The 19,266-nt window shown below is 38.9% G+C and overlaps 1 protein-coding gene and 1 pseudogene across 1 annotated transcript in view; both read left to right on the top strand.

Moving 5' to 3' along the window:
- Positions 1-19,266, top strand: part of TTC28 (tetratricopeptide repeat domain 28) — a 628,115-nt gene that overhangs the window by 255 nt on the left and 608,594 nt on the right.
- LOC112676337 (40S ribosomal protein S18-like) lies at positions 339-14,301 on the top strand (annotated as a pseudogene).

The following is a 19,266-nucleotide window of genomic DNA, read 5'->3' as shown; positions in this document are numbered from 1 at the left end:
GAGCGCCCGCGGGGCGGAACCCGCCGCACCGTCCGGGCCCGAGCTGGCCGGCCTCGCGCCGCCGCCCACTCGGCTTGTGCGCGCGCGCCCGGGGGGGGGGGCGGTATACAGTCGGCGCCTACTGCGCACCACCTCTCCCCTTGTGGCCGCCGCCTTCGCCTCCGCGGGGTGGCGGCCCCCCCGGCCGGGGCCGCAGGCGGGGGGCCGCGCGGGGAGACAGGTGTCCGTGCTGCCCCGAGACTCAGGTGCAGCCCGCCCCGGAGGCGCCGCAGGGAGCAAGCCGTCGGCCCCCGGGGGGAGCCCAGCCTGGCGGCGGCTCAGCGCACAGTGACCGTGGAATGCTCGACGCGCACCCGAGCGCGGGGGCACCCGGCGGGGTGAAGGACGCCAGCCCCACGGACTCTGGAGGTGTGGCCGTCGGAGGATGGGGTGGGGCGGGGCGGGGCGGCGCGGCGTGGCCCCAGGCTGCCCAGGCGTACGAGGCTCTCTTCCCAGGGCCTCAGACTCTCCAAGGCGCGGAGACGCGGATTCTGACTTGAACTGACGGACTCGACGGGCGCTGGGGCACCGGGTGGGCTTCCAGCTGCCGGGACCTGTTCTGCTTACAGCGCACCTGGCGTCGTGGTCCCAGGTGGTGGCTGGCTCGCTGCCACAGCCTCCCAGTAGGAGCTCTTGAGACTAGTATGTAGCTCTCAGATTTACCGTAGGATGGGATTTCGCTCAGGTCCCGACTTCTGCGCCATGTTTTCAGTATGTTCCAGGCAAAGTCAGAGACTACGTTTCTCACTATAAACCATCAGCTATGTATACCCTCGCTAGGTTAGAATTAATTCTAAAACCAACCCTGATTTAAAAACAAAACAAAACAAAACAAAACAAAAAAACATGCTTCTTTCTCTTCATCATTTGGGAACACTGGGCATATAGGATTTTGTTCCTTCCAGGCAGGTAAATATTTACATTTTATCAAAGTAAATCTGAACTACTGTGTATTCAGAGAAGTTGGCAATTTGCTTAGACCTTCTTCTGAGTGTTTGTAGTTTTTATGTAATATTTTGAAATTGAGATTTATGTTTTAGTTCGGAGTCCCGGCTAAAATAGAATTGTTTGAAAGTTATTTGATATTTCAGGGGCTGGTTTTTCTTTTCTTTCTTTTTTTTTTTTTTTTCATGGCTTTTTGAACTTATTTTATTTTATTTTATTTATTTTTTAAAAGACTTTATTTATTCATGAGAGGCTCAGAGAGAAAGGCAGAGACATAGGCAGAGGGAGAAGCAGGCTTCCTGTAGGGAGCCTGATGTGGGACTCGATCCCAGGATCAAGCCCTGAACCAAAGGCAGACACAACCTCTGAGCCACCCAGGTGTCCCGGTTTTTTGAATTTTAGTAGTTGATTTCATCCCTCTCTCTTTTTTTGTTTTTGACTGGAAAAATGTGAATATATAGAAAAGACTTTAGGAGGTGCGATTGCATCTGAAGAAAAATAGAAAAATTAGATGCTTTTCAGTGTGTCATTTTTGCAGTTTATATGGATTTTTAAGACTTTTTATTGAGATACAATTTACATATAACATTAGTTGCAGGTGTAGAACATAATGACTTAATATTTGTATATATTGCAAAATGGTCACCACAGTAAGCCCAGTTAGCATGTTATCACATATAGTTACAGTTTCTTTTCTTATGAGAACTTTTAAGATTTACTCTTACCAACTTTCAAATATACAATTCAGTATTATTAACTATAGTCACCATGCAGTATATTACATTTCCATCACTGTCTTTTCAAGTGTCTTAAAAAGAAAACAAAACAAACCCAGCTTTGTTGAGATATAATTCACCTACTATAAAATCAACCTTTTCAATGTACAGTTTCATAGTTTATAGTGAATATTCGCTATATGCCCAGATATATCACCATTATCTGCTTTTAGAGCATTTTCATCATATTTCAAAGAAATGCCATTCACACTAGCATTCTTTGTTCACCTTTCTCCTAGCTGCTGGCAGTAACCTACTTTTTGTCTACCAATTTCACTATCCTGGATATTTCACATGATATAATCTTGCAATATGTAGTCTGGTTTCTTTCACTTTGCACAGGCATTCTATGGTTCATCCATGTGGTAGCATTTATAAGTACTTCATTCCTTTTTATTACTGGATAATACTCCATTGAATGGATATGCCACATTTAAAAAAATTGTTTTTTAAGATTTATTTATTTATTCAGAGAGAGAGAGAGAGAGAGAAAGGCAGAGACACAGGCAGAGGGAGAAGCAGGCTCCATGCAAAGCCCGACGTGGGACTCGATCCCGGGTCTCCAGGATCACACCCCAGGCTGCAGGAGGCGCCAAACCGCTGCGCCACCGGGGCTGCCCCGCATAGATTTTATTTATTCATGAGAGACACGCAGAGAGAGACAGAGACACAGATAGAGGGAGAAGTAGGCTCCACTTAGGGAGCCCAATGTGGGACTCGATCCCGGGTCTCCAGGATCTCGCCCTGGGCTGAAGGTGGCACTAAACCCTGAGCCACTCGGGCTGCCCTGTTTATACATTTTTTAAATGATTTTATTTATCTGAAAGAGAGAGAGAGAGTACCAGCAGGGTGAGGGGAAGAGGGTCAAGCAGATTCCCCACTTGAGGAGCCAGACTTTGGGCTTGACCCTAGGATCACAAGATCAACACCTGAGCTGAAGCTGATGCTTACCTGACTGAGCCACCTAGGTGCCCCTTGTTTATCCATTTATTCCTTGATAGATATGTGGTTTTTTTTCCACTTTTTGGTTATTAATGAAAAATGCTGCTAGGAACATTTATTAGTTTTAGTGCGGATGTGTTTTAATTTTTCTTGGGCATATCCTAATTGCTGGATCATATGGTAACTCTTTTTTTTAACCTTTTGTGGAGCTGACAATCTGTTCCTAAGGTATTACATTGTTTACATTTTCATCAGCAAAGTATGAGGGCTCCAGTTTCCCTGCATCCCTTCCAATCCTTGTTATTGTTTGTTTGTTTGTTAATTTATTTATTTATTTATTTATTTATTTATTTTTAACTTTACCTATCCTGGTAGGTATAAAATGGTATCTCATTGCAATTTTGATATACATTTCCCTGATGACTAATGATGTTGGGGATTTTTTGGTGCTTATTGGCTATTTGTGTATCTTTGGAGAAATGTCTATTAAAATCCTTTGTCCGTTTTTTAGGTCCATTTTTTAATTGGGTTATTTGTCATAGATTGAGTTGTAAGAGTTATTTAAGTATTCTGGATACGAAACCCTAGTCAGATATATGATTTATAAATATTTTCTCCTGTAGGTTGTCTTTCACTTTTGTTTTTAATTAAAAAAATTTGTTTTAAAGATTTTATTTATTCATGAGAGACGCAGAGAGAGAGGCAGAGACATAGGCAGAGGGAGAAGCAGGCTCCCTATAGGGAGCCTGTTGTGGGACTCAATCCCAGGACCCCAGGATCATGCCCTGAGTCAAAGGCAGACGCTCAACCACTGAGCCACCCAAGTGTTCCTCTTTCACTTTTTTGATTATGTCCTTTGTTGAAAAAAAAAGTTTTAATTGTGATGAAGTCGAATTTATCAATTTTTTCTTTTGTTGTTCATGCTTTTGCTGTCATATCTAAGAATCCATTGCCAAATCCAAGGTCAAGAAGTTATCCCTAAAAAAAAAAAAAAAAAAAAGAAGAGTTATCCCTATGCTTTCTTCTAAGGGTTTTCTGTTTTTAACCCTTATATTTACATTGTTGATCCATTTTGAGTTAATTTGTGTGTGTGTTGTAAGATAGTGATCCAAATTCATTCTTTTGCTTATGATGATCTAGTTGTCCAAGCACTATATATTGAAAGGATTGTTTTTATACCATTGAATGGTCTTTGCACCCTACTGAAACCTAGCTGACTATATGTTAGGTTTTATTTTTGGACTCTCAATTCTATTCTGTTGTCTATCCTTATGCCAGTACTATACTATTTGATTATAGTAGCTCTGTAATAGGTTTTGAAATTAAATATAAATCCTGTAACTTTGGTTTTCTTCAAGGCTGTTTAGGTTTTTTTGGCCCCTTATTTATGGATTTTAGGATCAGGTTTTTAATTTTTGGCAAAAATTAGCTGGGATTTTTATATAAATTGTGTTTAATCTGCCCTTTCAGTAGTGTTTTGTAGTTTTCAGATCAAGGTCTTGCACTTCTTTCAAAAATTTATTCCTAAGTATTTTATTTTATGTGATGCTATTATACATGGAACTATTTTTTTTTAAATATTTTATTTATGGATCCCTGGGTGGCGCAACGGTTTGGCGCCTGCCTTTGGCCCAGGGCGCGATCCTGGAGACCCGGGATCGAATCCCACGTCGGGCTCCCGGTGCATGGAGCCTGCTTCTCCCTCCGCCTGTGTCTCTGCGCCTCTCTCTCTCTCTGTGTGACTATCATAAATAAATAAAAATTTAAAAAAAAAAAAAAAAAAAAAAATATTTTATTTATTATTTATTTATTTAAGTCACAGACAGAGAGAGAGAGAGGCAGAGACACAGGCAGAGAGAGAAGCAGGCTCCATGCACCAGGAGCCCGATGTGGGATTCGATCCCGGGTCTCCAGGATCGCGCCCTGGGCCAAAGGCAGGTGCCAAACCGCTGCGCCACCCAGGGATCCCACATGGAACTATTTTTTAAAATATTTTATTTATTTATTCATAGAGACACACACACAAAGAGAGAGAGAGAGAGGCAGAGACACAGGCAGAGGGAGAAGCGGGCTCCATGCAGGGAGCCTGATGTGGGACTTGATACCGGGCCTCCAGGATCACACCCCGGCCTGCAGGGGGCGTTAAACCGCTGCGCCACCGGAGCTGCCCTACATGGAACTATTTTTAAAATTCCATATTCTTATTGTTTACTACTAATTCATTGCTCAGTCAGAAGAAATATAGTTGAGTTTTGGATAAATCTTTTAATCTCATCATTTAGTGATAGTTAAGTTTCTAGGTTTTGGCTCTGCTACTTACTAGTTGAATGAGTTTTGACAATTCTTAACTGTTATACATCTTAGTGTTCTTGTATGTATAATGGGCATCCCAAAGAACTTTATTTATTTATTTATTTATTTATTTATTTATTTATTTATTTATTTATTTCCCCAAAGAATTTTTAAAGAGAATGTTGATAGATAGTAAGAACAATGCCTTACATGTGGTGGGGTTTAGATATTTGTTGTTTATCTTCTTTTGCTAAATAACTCCATTTAAAAGCAAGCCAAAAAACAAAAAGCGAACAAAACACCAAACCCAAACAAAACCAATAAACCCCCCCAAACAAACCCCAAAGCGTAGACAAAGTCACCCTCCCCCATACCCCCAAACCCACAACGAAAAACCGCAAGCAAAAACCTCAGACCTCTTCCTGTCCCCCATTGCTTTTCTGTGATCCTAAGGCATCTCTGTGAGTGCTTGAGGAATAGTGAAAGACAAAATTTCTCACATCACACAATTGTATTGTAAAAGCCTGCTAAAGAGCTATATAGGGATTTGACAATGCGTTTGTTAGTATTTTTTAAAATACTAAATGTGTGGGATGCCTGGATGTCTCAGTTAAGTTTCTGATTCTTGATTTTGGCTCAGGTTATTATCTCAGGGTTGTCAGACCCACTCTCACATCAGGCTCTGTACTCAGTGTGGAGTCTGTTGGAGATTCTCTCTCTCCCCCTCCCTCTGCACCCCACCCACCCTGCCATACTCTCTCTCTCTCTCTCTCAAGTAAATAAATAAAGCTTTTAAAAAATGTGATAAAGTGTAACTCAAAGCTGTTTGTTTTTACCCCATATTTCTTATTAATGGGCTGTTCTTTTATTACCTATTTCTTCTAAAAGCAGAAGCAATATTTTTTTTCCAATGAATTTGCTGGTTACAATTGTTTATTTTGAATGATTGCTATTTTTATAAAAACTCTGTTAGAGCCAAAGCCTGATGTTTAAACTTAATATTACTCTTTTTGTGGTGTTTCTTCAGTAGCCAGAGTAGATTGTTTAATATGGGAAGAAACCAGAGACACGGTTTAATCCAAATATGATACTTGGAACATAATATTTGTTGAATGTGTATTCACTATGATCCAAAGAAAATAATTGTTTACTTTGTAAATATTATTTTGACAATAAAACCTTACCTCCAAACTTAGAAATATAATTAAATTTGTAACCCACAAACCCAGATGGATAACTCAGAGACATGTCTGTAAGAAAATTTTAAATCAAAATTGATCTTTGTTTTAAAAATCCCTTTTGTTATTATGAAAACTGAACATATACATTGTATACAATTTTTAAAATACTGAGTGCCTGTTGGCTTAGTTGATTAAACGTCTGCCTTTGGCTCAGGTCGTGGTCTCACCGTCCTGGGATTGAATCCTGTGTTGGGAGCCTGCTTCTCCCTCTCTTGCTTCCCCAGCTTGTGCTCTCTCTCTATCAAATAAATAACATTTTAAGAAAAATATAAGACAAATAACCCCCAAACCATAAATTACCAATATGGAGATGATTATTATTAATACCTCAGTATAAATCTTTCCGGAACTTTCTGTGCATTTTTCTATCTAATAATATTTACACACATACACAAATGTATATAGGTATTTTAACTAAGACAAAATAAAAATATGCAAAACGTCTTTAAAAATTGGCTTTATTGGGATCCCTGGGTGGCGCAGCGGTTTGGCGCCTGCCTTTGGCCCAGGGCGCGATCCTAGAGACCCGGGATCGAATCCCATGTCGGGCTCCCGGTGCATGGAGCCTGCTTCTCCTTCTGCCTATGTCTCTGTCTCTCTCTCTCTCTCTGTGACTATCATAAATAAATAAAAATTTTTTAAAAATTGGCTTTATTTAGGTATAATTTGCATACAATAAAATTACCAATTTAAAATATGAGTTCTTCCCCCCCCCCAATCATTCTTTATTTTTAATTCAAAACAATAACAATGAGAACAGCAAAGGAGTTACACCTTGATTGAGGGACATTCATGATCAATTCACAAATAACTTGAGTTTGTATATCTTGGATATATTGAACTTCACACCACTGAGCTAAAGTTAACAAGCCCTTTCGTTTTGCTAATACCTAGTCCTCAGAGATGCAAGGCAATACAGAAATTGTTACTGCATGCATATATCAACATTTGGCCTTAGACCTTACCCATACTTTTGTTATAGTTACATGAGTTCTGACAAGTTGTGCAGTCACCACCACAGTCAGTAGAAATAAAATTCTTGTTATTACTGAGAACCACTTCATTTTACGTGTTCTGCAATTTGTTATCTATCCACCAGTTGATGGACATTTGGGTTTCCAGTTTTTGGTGATTTTGAGTAGAGCTACTATGAACATGCATGTACAAGTCTTGATGTGTTTTATGTATGTTTAAAGAGTGAATATTTAAGAATGGGGTTGCTGGTTTGTATGATAAACGTATATAGATACTGTTTTTTTTTTTTTTAAAGATTTTATTTATTTATTCATGAGAGACACAGAGAGAGACAGAAACAGAGACATAGGCAGAGGGAGAAGCAGGCTCCCTGCAGGGAGCCCGACATGGGACTCATCCCCAGGACCGCAGCATCACGCCCTGAGCCGGAAGGCAGACGCTTAACCACTGAGCCACCCAGGCGTCCCTAGATACTGGTTTGATTTATTTATTTATTTATTTATTTATTTATTTATTTATTTATTTATGAATGATACAGAGAGGCAGAGACACAGGCAGAGGGAGAAGCAGGCTCCATGCTGGGAGCCCCATGTGGGACTCGATCCCGGGACTTCAGGATCGCGCCCTGGGCCAGAGGCAGACGCTAAACCGCTGAGCCACCCAGGGATCCCCCTAGATACTGTTTTTGAAACCTTTTTTTTCAGTTAATGATCACACCCCACTTTCCATTTAAGTAGTTTCTTCTTATTAAATGCTTAGGCAGGGGCGCCTGGGTGACTCAGAGTCTTTTGTCTTCTGATGGGTCATGATACCAGGGTCCTGGGATCCAATCCTGCATCGGGTTCCTTGCTCAGCGGGGAGCCTGCTTCTCCCTCTCCCTCTGCCACTTGCCCTGCTTGTGCTCTCTCTCTCTCAAATAAATAAAATATTTAATAAAAATAAATGCTTAGGCAATATTCAGTTATTGTTTTCCCAATCTGTCCCCAAATATTCTTTTTTTTTCCAAATATTCTTTTTAAAAAATATTTTTTATTTGAGAGAGAGAAGGAGCAGAGAGGGAGCCCACATGAGTGTGGAGCTTGAACTCATGACCCCGAGATCAAGAATCACTTGCTCTACTGACTGAGCTAGCCAGGTGCCCCTAACCTACATTATTTTAAATGAGATTCTAGTTGACAAATAATTGATGATTTACGATGAGGATGTGGTACTATTTTGTGGATAAAGAACAGGATTGGTAAGAAATGGTAGGTGGTCTAAGTAACACAGCAACCAACCCTGACTTTGTGTTGTAATTTTGCAAGAATGGACAATAGGTTAGTTCTGACTGTTAAATAAGGGAAGGCATATTATTGTATGTGGCTTCCCATTCCATGATTATGCATTTGGCATTTTCATGCTATCATTGGCTAAGTTTGCCAAAGTGGAAGTTTAAAAATTCCCATGGGGGATGCCTGGGTGGCATGTGCTATGTGTTAGCAGCAGGAGAGGCAGAGGAGAGGAAGAGGAGAGGAGAGGAAGAGAGAGTCTTATGTATATTCTGTGCTCAGTGTAGAGCCCAATGTGAGGCTTGATCCCATGACCCTGAGATCATGACCCGAGCTGAAACCAAGAGTTGGCTGCCAGCTGTGCCACCTAGGCAGCCATAATTCCTAATTTTAAAAGCTATAAAACTACAGTAATCAAGTCAGTGTGGTACTGGCATAAGCCCGCCTCCTCTGGGGACTGTGTGCTCACTGAGATTCACAGGGTGGGGGTCCAGGCTCCATGGAAAGTCTCACTTCCTCTGCTTATCTCCTTAGGTCCTACTGGGCCCCCTGGGACATGGTGCTTAACTGTACTGCTCTGGTCACCTGAGCTTCATTCAGTTTGTAGCCAGTAGTGATGTGGGAAAGAATGGTTCAAGAATAGTTTCTGTTGGGAGCCTGAGAGACTTAGTGACTGAGTGTCTACCTTTGTCTCAGGTCGTGATCCTGGGGTCCTGGGATCGAGTTCCACATTGGGCTCCCCACCAGGAGCCTGCTTCTCCCCTGCCTATGTCTCTGCTCTCTCTTTGTGTCTCTCATGAATAAATAAAATCTTTTAAACAAACAAACAAAAGAATAATATAGATCAATGGAATTGACAGTCGAGAAATAAACCCTCACATTTATGGCCATTTGATTCTCAACAATGGTGTGAAGACCACTTAGTGGGAGAAAGAATGGTCTTTTTATTTTTTAATTTAATTTAATTTTAATTTATTTTATTTTTTTATTATTTTTTTAAGATTTTATTTATTTATTCATGAGAGACACACAGAGAGAGAGGCAGAGACACAGGCAGAGGGAGAAGCAGGCTCCTTGCAGGGAGCCAGATGCAGTCTCCAGGGTCATGCCCTGGGCGGGAGGCAGGTGCTAAACCGCTGAGCCATCCAGGGATCCCTAAGAATGGTCTTTTTAACAAATGGTGCTGGACAACTAGATTTCCACATGCAAAATAATAAATTTGAACCCCTACCTCATACCATACACAAAAATGAACTCAAAAGTGCATCAGGGACCCAAACATAAGAACAAGAACAATAAAACTCTTATTTGAAAATACAGGGAAAGAAAAAAAAGAAAAAAAAAAAGAAAAAAAAATGAAAATACAGGGAAAATCTTTGTGACTTTGGGTTAGGCAGCGATTTTTATTTTATTTTTTTAAAGTAATTTCTGTGCTCAACATGGGGCTTGAACTCATGACCCAGAAATCAAGAGTTGCGTGCTCTACCAAATGAGCCAGCCAGGTGCCACATAGGTAGTGATTTCTTAAGTAAAATACTAAAAACAAAAGTAACAAAAGAAGAAATAGATGCTTTGGACTTAATTAAAATTAAACACTTGTGTATGTCAAAGGACAGCATCAAGAAAGGGAAAAGAGTTCTTCCACAGGATGCCTACACACTGCCACTAGAAGTGGCATATCTTTAGTGATCCCTGAGAATTCCAGCACATTTTGTGAGTACTCAACACTAATATCAATGGACAGTGGAAAATAGTCTTTGCCATTACTGCAGTTAAGTGATGGGAGGGGTGGGGCAAAGATATGTGGTGTTAAGGAAAGCAGACATAGACCTCACCAGGGGATCAGGAGAGCTCCATCAGGATGACATGGAATGTGTGATCACCATTATACAGTGTAAGATCCTAGACTGATTCTGGAACAGACTAAAAGATGTGAAGCATAGAAAATACAGCTAGGTCCTGGCCAAAGGCCTGGACAGTGAACTTCATGAAGACTTAGAATCAAGAAGATTCAAACCCACAGAGGCCTCATCACTCCTTGGGACTTTGTGTCCTAGGCCAGCGTACCAAGACCACAGGCCACTGTGGCTACACTGTGGGTATGTCAAAGAAAACATAAATCTGTAGGCTTTGTTAAATAGTTTGTACACTTATGGCTTCCTTGTAAAAACAAAACAAAACAAAACAAAACATAAAACAAAGTGAAGAAATCCCACACAATGTAACAAAATATTTGCAAATCATGATCTAATAATGGAGTTGTGTCAAGAATATATAAAGAACTCTTACAACTCATGATAAAAATATAACCTAATTAAAAAATGGACAAAGTATTTGAATAGACATTTCTCAAAGAATATGTACAAATGACCAATAAACACATGGAAAGATATTACTCATGAGGAATATGCCAATCAAAACCTCAATGAGATGCCACTGTATACCTACTAGAATGGCTTAAAAGTAAAAAGGATAACAAGTGTTGGTCAGGATGTAGAGAAATTGGGGTCCTCATACCCCAATTCTTGAGAATGTAAAATTGTGCAGCCATTTAGGAAAACACTTTGGCATTTTTTCAGAATGCTGAACATGGAGCTGCCATATGGCATGGTAATTCTACTTCTGAATATATACTGAGAGAAATGAAAGCATTTGTCCATATAAAAACTTGTACATGAATGTACATGAATTATTCATAATAGCTCTGAAGTAGAAACAATCTGTAAGTGATGAACTAACTGTTGAGTGGATAAACAAAATGTGGTGTATTCATACAGGGAACTAGTATTCAGCCATACTAAAGGAAGAAATATTAACATATGATACAATACAGATGAACCTTTAAAGTATTTTGAGTGAAAGAAGCCAGTCATAAAACATCACATAGCATATGATTCCATTTATGTGAAATATTCAGGATAGGCAAATCCATAAAGACAGTAGATAGATTAGTATTTGCCAGGGACTTGGGGAGGAGAGGTGGGAAGTGACTGTAAACGGTATGGTGCTTCTTTTGGGAGTGATAGAAATATTAGAATTATGGCAGAGGTTACAAAACTGAATAAATAAAAAAACCACTGAGCTGCATACTTTAAAAGGATGAATTTTGGGGCAGCCTGGATGGCTCAGTGGTTTAGGTGCTGCCTTCAGCGCAGGGTGTGATCCTGGAGACCCGGGGTCGAGTCCTGCGTCGGGCTCCCTGCTTGGAGCCTGCTTCTCCCTCTGCCTGTGTCTCTGCCTCTCTCTCTCTCTCTCTCTCTCTCTCTCTCTATCTCTCATAAATAAATCTTTAAAAACTTTTTAAAAAGGATGAATTTTATGGTATCTGAAATATATGTCTCATTATAGGTGTAAAAAAAACAAGTAGAAAATGAAAGGAGCATCTGGCTGGCTCAATTGGCAGAGCATGTGACTCTTGATCTTGGGGTTGTGATTTAGGTCCCACATTGGGCATGGAGCCTACTTAAAAAAAATAAAGAGAAAAAATATTTAATCTTTTGAAATGCCATTAGAGATATTTTCCTAAAGTAAAATGAAAAGATATTTTACTACAGTCTTTATTTGCTCCTCTCCCATTTTTATTTTCACTGATAGATGGTAAAATGAGCAGAATTATACCTGTCATCCAAGATGACCCTGTCATCTAAAGCTATTTTATAGAGTGACAAACTAAATCCAAAAATAATAGTTAAAATAGAGTGCATATGTATAAATAATTTCAAGCATATGGAAAAATAGATTGAATCTAATAACATATATTCTCTCATTCTTTTTTTTTCTCTCATTCTTTTGATTTAAATTATTAACACTTTGCAATAATTAGATATAGTTTGAGAAGTAGTTGAGATTTGTAGAATCTATCTTTACAGTATCTAAAATAAAATGTTCACTAAGCATTTGTGTAGAGAACACCTGAAATTAAGAAGGATGAGAATGTTTCTGTGAATTAATATCACATGAACATATTGAGATGTATGTCAAAGATGAACTTTCTTTGAAATAATGAGACCTGTAAGTAACACCATTTTTAATGCAAGCATATTGACCCTCATGGGCTTATAAAATGACTGGGCTAAGTTGTAGAACAGAGGAAACTGTCAAGTTCTTAAGACTTCCTGTGACTTGTCCTCTGAGATTAGAAACTTAGTTTCCTAATATTTTGTTAGTGTTATTTGATATTGAGTATATATATTTAATAAGGTTAACACGTGGGTTGGGTTCATATTTTATTTTGGAGTTAACTGTTTACACATCTTTTATTTTGGAGTTAACTGTTTACACATCTGGGTATGTTCTCTCAGGAATTTGCATGTTACTAATGTGATTTTGGAATTCAGGCACCTTTATTGGACATTTGGCCCCTGTATAGTTTCTTATCGGTAGGAAAAGTGTCAGATTGCACAATTTCCTGAGACAGTACTAAAAAGTAAAAACAGTGCCACAATTCCTTTTGCTCTGCAATGTAATGTTTTTGTATTAAGTGCTGTCTTGGATCCCTATGGTTTTAGCTTATGAATTAACAGGATTTTTGAAAGTTGTTCTGTCAAATAATGCTTTTGTTAAATTCAAAAGCTTCCTAATCTCTACAAAGATTTTTTGAAAACCAGTTAGAAAAATTGTTCAGGAAATTGCCCTTAAATTTTAATTATATTAAAAAAATAAAATTTCCATTACGCATATTTGGAAAAACCATGTAAATTGTGTAGTAGTCCTTCCATAAATATAGGGTCTCTTGGCTTCAGATTATTATAGCTAATGTATTGTGCTTACTAGGTGTCAGACATTGTTCTAAGTCCTTTTTTGAATATTAACTCACTTAGTCCTCATAACTACCTTATGAGGTAGGAACTATTGTTATTCCCATTTTATATACGAGGAAACTGAGGTACAGTGAGGTTATTAAGTAACTTGGTCAAGATCACAGAGCTAGGAAGTTGAGTTATACTGAACTGTGAGTTACAGTCTGGCTCTAGAGTCTGTGTTCTCTTTTTTTTTTTTTTTTTTTTAAGATTTATTTATTCATGAGAGACACAGACTGTGACAGAGAGGTAGGCTCCCTGTGGGGAGCCGTATATGGGACTCAATCCCAGACCCCAGGATCATGACCTGAGCCGAAGGTGCCCAACCGCTGAGCCACCCAGGCGTCCCTAGAGTCTGAGTTCTTAAACATACTAGTCAGGTCTTTGATTTCAATGATGATTAAGCAAATAGTGATCAATTGTAACTGTCTTTTGCTACGGAATGTTAGATTTATTGCGAGACAGTAATATAAGTAATTCTCTTGACTATCTTGTTAAAACCTAATTTTTAAAAAGATTTTATTTGTTTACTTGAGAGAAAGACAGAGATAGCAACAGAGATAGCAAGAGAAAGCAGGAGCCAGGAGGAGAGGGAGAAGCAGGCTCCTTACTGAGCAGGGAGCTGGAAGCAGGGCCCAATCCCAGGGATCGTGACCTGAGTTGATGACAGACTCATAACCAACTGAGCCATCCAGGCACCCCTAAAACCGAATTTCTACTGTGAAGTTGAAGGTTATGTTAGCCAGTATTCTGGAATTTAAGTCTCTATAAGGATAGAGCAAAGGGATGAGCATTTGATACTTTTATTCTTGAATTTTATTATCGAGTAACTTTTTATCAGTCAAAAGTTAAAATTAACTATAATGTAAATTGCTTAATTTTTTAAGTATTTGAAGTTACAAACTGTTATTAAGCTAATAATGTAGTACCTGACATGTTTCTCAAATGAAGCATGAGAATTAAACCAGATAATGAAGAAAAATATTAAATGAAATGAGGCTATATAAAAAAGATTTTTAGGATAGTAAAGGAATGATTCTAATTTCATATGTATCTCTGAAATAAAGAGTTGTAAACTAAAATCACTGCCTGTTTTATTTATTTATTTATTTATTTATTTATTTATTTATTTATTTATTTGATTGTCTCCATTTATTGTTGGTTAAGGAAAATCCTCATGAGTTAATACAGGGTCCTTTTTCCCCAGAGGCATGCTGAGGGAGAGGGCCCTAGAGCCTCCCAGAAATAGTTTATAGCAACAGTACTTGACCAAGAGCTGCTGGACACATTGCCTGGAGAAAAGGCAACTGTCCCCATTCCCTGAGGTCACTTAGTAGGGTAAATGGCCTTAAGTCCTTGGTGGGGAACAAGTCTAGAGAGAATGGAAAATAGTCAAATGTGAGAAGATAATTGGTGATGACCACATGCAGGAACAGGCCCACTGTCTAAATGTCTTCAGGCCCCTGAAGTAGGGATGTCTAAATGAGGGTTCCGACTATACAATGTGTTAAGCAACGAGGAGGAAATCACTGCTTGTATCTTCCTTTTTTTACTGATGAGGAGGAATCAGTCTTTATAGTGCAAACTAAAAGTTTGTTAACTAAAGACAAATTATATTAATACTGTAAATCATTTGTTGATTCAGAATTTTAGCCCAAGGCTAGGTTTGTGAAAGAAACGTTTAATTATAATTTTCTGAGAAAGTTTTTTTGTCATTAAAAAATGGATTCTAGAGGGACGCCTGAGTGGCTTGGTGGTTTGGTGCCTGCCCTCTGTCCAGGGTGTGATCCTGGGGTCCCGGGATTAAGTCTCGCATCCGGCTCCCTGTGTGGAGCCTGCTTTTCCCTCTGCCTATGACTGCCTGTCTTTGTGTCTCTCATGAGTAAATAAATAAAGTATTTTTTAAAAAATGGATTCTAGAAGTGAATTCTTCATTGGAGTATTCTTCATTTGAAGAATTTTGAGGTCAAAATGTAGGTATTTACTTAACAAAAATTTTTAGCTTATTATTGAAATAGAGTTGAAATAGTTGAATGTCGGGAGACATTTTACACTGCAATGTTTTAAGTCATGTCTATTGTGAATTCAAAGACTTTTAAACTAACGTTTTTTTTTAATCCTTTATGAGATGGGTATACAGGGTAGCAGGTGTATAGACATATGATTACTCTTCTACTCTGGAATACATATTTATTTCTTGTTGAAGTTGGAAGAGCTGGAATTAATTCATGTGTTTATTAGTTAAAATTTTTTCAAATGTGCTTGTTTTCCTATCATTGTCACAGCATTTTGATTGATTTTACAGAGGGAGTTGTGAAATTTTATTGATTTGGCTAAAAAATTTTTTTTTAAATTTTGTTTCTTTTTTGGGATGCCTGGGTGACTTAGCAGTTGAGCGTCTGCCTTCGGCTCAGCGCGTGATCCCAGGATCCGGGATCGAGTTCCACATAGGGCTCCCTGCAAGGAGCCTGCTTCTTCCTGTGCCTATGTCTCTGCCCCTCTCTCTGTTTGTCATAAATAAATAAATAAATCTTTTTTAAAAAATTATTTTTTTTCTTTTTAAAGGTTTATTTATTTATGAGAGAGTGTGCGAGCATGAGTGCATGAGCTCTAGCCGGAGGAGGGGCAGAGGGAGAAGGAGGCAGGCCACTGAGTGGGGAGCCCAATGCAGGGCTCAATCCCAGGATTCTGAGATGATGATGTGAGCCAAAGTCAGATGCTTAACTCATTGAGCCACTGAGGTGCCTGATGTATTTAGTTTTAAAGATCAGGGACTTTATTTTATATTCTCACTCCAGGATGTTTGTGAGCCTCATTCTATAGAAATAATAATTTATAAAATGTACATATCTACCATGAATTAACTTACTTTTGATTTCTGAGTGTGATAGTAGTGAAGATAGTAGTTTTATTTTGCAGTGTGTAAGATTATTTCATTGCTTAATTTTCTGCCCATTTTATCCTTTGTTTCTTGGGGTACCAGGAGTTTGTTGCCAGGGTGGATGTTCTCAGCAGAGTCTTGAAAAATACTCTACATGTGAGAAAATGATATTCTATCTAGCTACAAATCCAGATATAAACTTTAAAAAGCATATAAGCAAGTTGTGTTCAAGCAGCGTTGCATTTCAAAGGCTGCCTTAAATTTAGAGAAAGTTATGTATCATGGCATTGTAGTATATGCAGTGGTCACACGCATCAGATCTGTACCTTATTGTCTTGTCTTTATTTAAAAAAATTTTTTTTTAAAGATTTTATTTATTTATTCATGAGAGACAGAGAGAGAGAGAGAGAGAGACAGGCAGAGGGAGAAGCAGGCTCCATGCAGGGAGCCTGACGTGGGACTCTATCCGGGGACTCCAGGATCACACACTGGGCAGAAGGCAGGCGCTAAACCGCTGAGCCATCAGGGCTGCCCATTGTCCTGTCTTTAAAGTGAGAATGTTACCATTGCCTTCTTCACAGGGATGTTGTAAAGATTAAATGAATTAATACATATATGCTATTTAAAACAGTTCCAGGCATGTACTAAGTGCTAAGTAAATGTTAGGTGTGGTTTTTAGTATTATTACTCTTATTACTTCTCAGGGTAGCAGGAGATCATTAAGTGTTGGAGATTGATGTTATTGATTTTGATCCCCTGCACCAAGTTGTTGATTATTTTAAACAGTTTACATGACCTTAGAACAGAAAGTATTTTGCCAATTAAGTTATCTTTTAGCTCCAAATCTAGTTTATTCTGTTTTGTGATCCTGGGGTCTGGAACTCTGCAAGCCACATTCCTGCACTACCTGCTGCTCCCTGTTGCTGGCAGATTGGGGACAGAAAAGGGCTGGAGGGGCAGGGAGGGACTTGCTCTCTTTTCTTTGCTTCCCGTGGCCTTCCTCTCTGCTGTTCCTGTGAGTGCTACACTAACAATGCTTCTTCATCCCAGCAGCAGCAGTACCTTCTTGTAGTAGTTGCTGGATCCAGTTTGCAGTGTTTCCAACCCTTGAGGACTTGTTTCATCAAGCTTTCTTCAGAGACCACTAGTACCAGCCTGCCAATGCCCCTCCTTAGAGATCTGGGTCCCAGGCCCATGGATTCCTCAGAAGTCAGAGATACTAGCACCAGCTGAGCAGTGCTTTCTCCTTAGAAGTCTGACTTTTAAGTGCCCTGGACCTCTCTTCTAAGCTTTTGTTAGCCAAGCTCTGGGTGTGATGGCTGCTTTTACCAGTTGATATCTCTGTTATTCCTTATTCTCTTTTTGCCCCTTCAGCCATTTATCTGGAAACATCATACTCCTTAGCAAATCTTGTATTAAGTCCTGTCTTTTCAAAGAACACGTATGATACTTGTCTTCTGACTGATCCTGACTGCTATGGATAGAGGTAATAAGGACTAGTAGCCAGCATGGATTTGCTTAGGAACTTGTCATTTTTTTAAGGTTTTATTATTATTTATTTATTTATTTATTTATTTATTTATTTATTTATTTAATTTGAGAGAGAGCGTGCAGAAGCTGGGGTTGAAGGTGCGGAGAAGAGGCAGAGGGAAAGGGACAAGCAGACTCCCTGCTGAGGAAGGTCCTGTCCCAGGACCCTGAGATTATGACCTGAGCTGAAGGCAGATGCTTAACTGACTGAGCCACCCAGGTGTCCCTACTTTTTTTTTTTTAATGGTTATTCTAAGATGACATAGTATATCTTGATTTCCCTAAATAATTTTACAAAGTATCCCATGATAATCTTATGGACATGAATCTTGTAGAATTAAAGATAATAAGCTTGTTGAATTAGAGAATAATAGAGGTGATAAAAACCTGCACTAAATCTGTACCAAAACAGGGCAGCCCCGATGGCGCAGCGGTTTAGCACCGCCTGCAGCCCAGGGCCTGATCCTGGAGACCCTGGATCAAGTCCCACGAGTCTGGATCAAGTCCCATGAGTCTGGATCGAGTCCCATGTCGGACTCTCTGGGTGGAGCCTGCTTCTCCCTCTGCTTGTGTCTCGGCCTCTCATTCTCTCTCTGTGTTTCTATGAGTAAATAAATAAAATATTAAAAAAAAAATCTGTACTAAAACACAAGACTGTACTTTTAAAATCTGGTCTCATGTAATAAATACTGTTTCTTGGATGGAGACATGAGAGTTCACAAATATGAGATGGGTAGATACCACGCTGAAAAAATTAGGATTCAAAGAGATGTGATTTACTAGACAATAAGATGAAACCATGAAGATATATATTTTGCAATCTTGAGGGCAGAGACCATGTCTACTTTCTTTTCTTTTATTATATCCAGTTGTTAGCACAGAATATGTGTTCAATAAGTGAATATGTTGATAAATCAAGGCAAGATTAATCAACTATAAGTAAGGTTTTCCATTTAGTTTCAAAAACATATGAAAACAATTGTGAGGTTTTTCATTTAGGTTCAAAAACATGAAAAACACTTTGTTTATGAAGCATTTATGGGAAGAAGCTTTGAGTTTTCTATAAACTCAATATGAACTATCTATCTCCAATCACTAAGAAGCTAATGAATGCAGTCTTAGTATTCATTAATGAAAATAGTGGAATATAGGGTATTCTGTGCTGTGCCCTGAGGGCATATTTATACAATAGGGATCCAATGGGCAAATGGTAAAGATGCAGTCAGTTTCTTTTTTGCAGTATAGGGATGCTTACCCTGGTGTCTCATCTAATTGAGGGACCACTGTGCTAGCCTGCAGTATTTTCTGAAGAAATATTTGTCTGTTTCAGTCCTAGGACAAATGATAATCTCAAAGTTTTACAATTAAATCACAGCTAAGATTTTGAAAAACTTTTAGGGAGACATCACGTATAGAACAAAATCTCACAAATGTTTCTATGTAAACTTTTAGTTTTATGTAACATAAGTTTCCTTAGTTTTCCAGGTCAGATTACTGTGCAGTCTTCCTTTAAATAACTAAATAAATAAACCTAGATTATGAGTTTTTTTTACATTTTGAAACATGTCTGGCAAAAAC

The sequence above is a fragment of the Canis lupus genome, chromosome 26 (assembly GCF_003254725.2).
Source record: "Canis lupus dingo isolate Sandy chromosome 26, ASM325472v2, whole genome shotgun sequence".
In the NCBI taxonomy this organism is placed as follows: Eukaryota; Metazoa; Chordata; class Mammalia; order Carnivora; family Canidae; genus Canis; species Canis lupus.
This window is presented reverse-complemented; position numbering and strand designations above follow the sequence as displayed.